The sequence below is a fragment of the Pteropus alecto genome, unplaced genomic scaffold (genome assembly GCF_000325575.1).
Source record: "Pteropus alecto unplaced genomic scaffold, ASM32557v1 scaffold20, whole genome shotgun sequence".
Classification (NCBI taxonomy): Eukaryota; Metazoa; Chordata; class Mammalia; order Chiroptera; family Pteropodidae; genus Pteropus; species Pteropus alecto.
The window spans coordinates 46,995,171-46,998,937 of NW_006436298.1; the positions used below are offsets into that span (position 1 = coordinate 46,995,171).

A 3,767-nucleotide genomic window follows, 5' to 3' on the forward strand; every position below is an offset into this window, starting at 1 on the left:
TTATTGTGTAAAACTATTTAAAAGATGATTTACTATTTCAAGCAAAATTAATAGCGACATATTTTATTGTTTAGTTTATAGTATATGTATAGAAGTAAAATGTATGACAATAGTAGCACACCAGGCAGGAAAAGTGAAATGGAAGCATAATATTGTTAGATTTCTACACTATTAATGAATGATATAATAGTATAATACTCCTTGAGGCTACACTGTGATTAAAAATATATTATATAAATGCTAAAGCAATCACACACATATACCAAGTATAGCTAATAAGCCAATAAAATAGATAAAATGAATCATAAAAAATACTCAATTAGTTCAAGAGAATAAGAGAAAAAAGTGAGCAAAGAACAAATGGGTCAAATAGAAAACTAATAGCAAGATGGTAGATTTAAAATCAACTATATCAATAATCGTACTAAATATAAGTGGTCTACACTCCTCCATTAAAAAGAAGAGATCATCAGATTGTGTAAGAAACAAGTTCCAGCTATAATCTGCCTATCTACTTTAAAGCTACAAATAGATTAAAAGTTAAAAAATGGAAATATACAACATGAAAAATGGTGGATCTCACCCAGAATTTGTTGAATCTCAAAATTACAAATACCACCATAGAGAACCAAATAGCCGAGAATATGCAAGATAAGACTTCTAAAGCAGGCTTATAAAGGGATCAATCCAAATTAGAATTGGAAATCAAGAAGCTCTGAGACTTCTCCTTTTGAAGATGAAATAGAAGTCTAAACAATATATAGAACCAGAAAATTCATTAGATGCTACAGTATTAATTAACTGCTGATAAAAACAAATGTAATTTCTCCTCTCAAGGAAAAAAAAAAGGTGTCAATAAAATCTAAAACCTGGTAAGAAAATGATTATTTAAATAGAAAAAAAAATTAAATGCAACTTGAACTTGAGTAACTATGTATAAAAAAGTAGAACCCAATTAATTGAATATTAGGAGCTGTTCTTTCCGGTGGTTTCTGGGCCAGGACACCGCAATTGTAGACAAGGAATATAATACCGGCACATTGCCAAATTCATCAATGGTGAATATTTGCATGGTAATAATTAAATACTTATATATTAGTTATCAAGCTTTAATTTGTGATATTCAATAGGAAGGAGGTCTAAATTTGGTTAAAAAGCAGAATACAGTGTTTTCAATCTTTATAATGTTGGAAGGAATAAAGAAGTTGAGAAAAAATAAAGATGTTACAGTAGGAAGTCAAGAAATAGAATTTTAGATATATTTATAACAACAGAAGTAAACAATAGAAAAAATAAATTAATATACATATAAGTAATTGAGAGAGTGATCATTTAAGTAAAATACACATTTGTAATAGCACACAGCCAACAAACATCATTGATAAATCAATCAATAATCCTATAAACATACACAAACTTATGGAGGTAATATAAAAAGAACTAAAACTGAAACAGTAACAAGCTTCTGAGAAGTAAGAATGAAAGAAGAGGGTAGAAGGGATGGACGCTGATAGTTTATCCACATTAACTCTTCTGTATTGTTTGATTTTTCAAAATGTCTAAATATTACTTTTATTTACTTTGGCTAATAAACAAAGTTAGCAAAATATCTCCCAATATGCCCACTCCATATCCATGTCACAATGCCTTTCTTGGTTTCGTATTTTCACATAGAGTCTATACCTTTTAAGACAATCAAGTACAACATTAATTTCCTGTTCTTCAAAACTCCTACATATAGTTGGTTATAAAATAATGTAGTTTCTTTATGATAAATTTTATTATGGATGCTGCATTTAAAATAAGTGCCTATAGTATAGAAGGGGAAAAAGTTGTTTTCAGAATTCAAGGCCCTCTCCATTATGACCCAATTGATTTTTCAATTTTATCTTCCTCTAAGTTCCTATATGATCCATTTCCTACTGCCAGACTGAGACCATATGCAAATGTCCACCATCCACACATACATTTAAAATAATATTGAGTACCTGCAATGTGCCAGTCACTGCAAGCAATCAGTTGTAAGAATATGTAAAACACAGTCAGTCGTGGTGCATGCAACAGAGGTTTAATATTCAGGAATATCTCATCCAAGGTCTTCTTGAATCTCAGATTGACAAACGCCATCATAGAGAAACAGAAAGCTAAAATGAAATAAAGATAGATGCTAGGAGCATTTCAGTTAGTCTCACTCCGTATATCTGCTTCATAAGCTACACAATACAGAATCTTTCCTCAGCAAAAGTACAAATCCATATAGAGTGGGTCTTCGGGGAGTTGTCTGAAGAGAGTAGAAATTGAAACTATGAAAACAATAAATTTCGAGGTATATTTTATAGTAGAGCTCTCAGCTGAAATTTCTTTCTCCTAACAACTGCTGCCCCAAAATAATCTCCTTCCTTTGTCTACGGCTATGCTACCCTGAACAAGCCCGATCTCATCTTATCTCGGAAGCTAAGCAGGGTTGGGCCTTGTTAGTACTTGGATAGGAGACCACCTAGGATGACCAGGTGCTGTAGGCATAAAAAATAAAAAAGTAAGAAATTGTAAGCTGACAAGGTCCATGCAATCTGTGAGGTCAACCAAGGGTTGCCTCACCTAAAAAAAAAAAAAAAAATTAAAAAGCATCTCCTTCCAAAAATTCAATATATTTACTCATATTGCTCATTTACTCATACTACTCATTTAGTCAAGTTGTCTTCTGGAAGTGTATGTTGATGTCTTCTCTTACTACTTCACCTTTCACCTGCACATGTGTGTGCATGTTCTGTATTTTCAATACGGATGTAGGACTGTGTGTAATACTTCTTTGTACCCCACAAAGTATCCAGAGAAACTTTTCATACAGAATCAAAGATGAGACACTATTGATGGAAGAATTAAATTTATATTAATGATATCAAATTATTGAACAATTAAATAGATTACTCTTTTAACTAGTTATTTGAAACCATAATGCAAATTGCTAATTGAAGTTTTTAAAACTACTGACCCAGTTACTTGATGCCATATAAACCAGTCACCAAAGAACTTCTAGAAAGCCTACTCTTTTACTGAATTAATTTTAATAAAATTTAATTTAAAAACAGAACCTAGTAGCTGTTTCTGCCAATCATACAAGAGTTTATCATCTGAAAAGTTATTGGATCTCTGATAAGGATTTAGAAATTATAAGCCTAAAACAGCTATAATTCTCAAGTGTAGAGTACATATAATTTGTGTTATCAAAGATGTGATCCTCCTCACTTTAGGAGCCTGATATTTGAAAGGTGGAAGGTAATATTTTATTCTGTAAGGTAGATGTTAATATCATCTTTCATTCTTAGCTGATATTATGATGAAAGTTAGTGCCAGGAGCTCAGGGCTTTATGTTGCACCTAATTACAATATAGGAATCTCTGCATCTGAAATTTAAATGTTAAATACCCACGTTTATTATATGTGTTATTTGAATTGCTCAGACAGAAAAAGTTATGACTAAACATTACCCACCCCTTTAGGAGCTGTGAACCAGCCAATATTTGAGTTGCCAAATATGAGAGAATACAAAATACTATGAATAGTACAAAAGACTGAGAGAATGCATATTTCCTTAAGCATAGAGCTGGAGGTGCATCTCAGAGAAGCGATTATTATATGTTAAGAAAGCAAGGATGTTCAAAGATAGCACCACTCTGATTCCAAAATCATTCTAAAAAATATATGTATATGTGTATATATATATATGTAATAGTGTTTTAAGCAGTTTTAATAATAATTCAATCCAT

The 3,767-nt window shown here is 31.4% G+C and overlaps 1 pseudogene; it reads left to right on the forward strand.

Annotated features, from left to right (window-relative positions):
• The first annotated feature begins 2,403 nt into the window (after positions 1-2,403).
• On the forward strand, positions 2,404-2,522 carry LOC112480861 (annotated as a pseudogene).
• Positions 2,523-3,767: the final 1,245 nt, after the last annotated feature.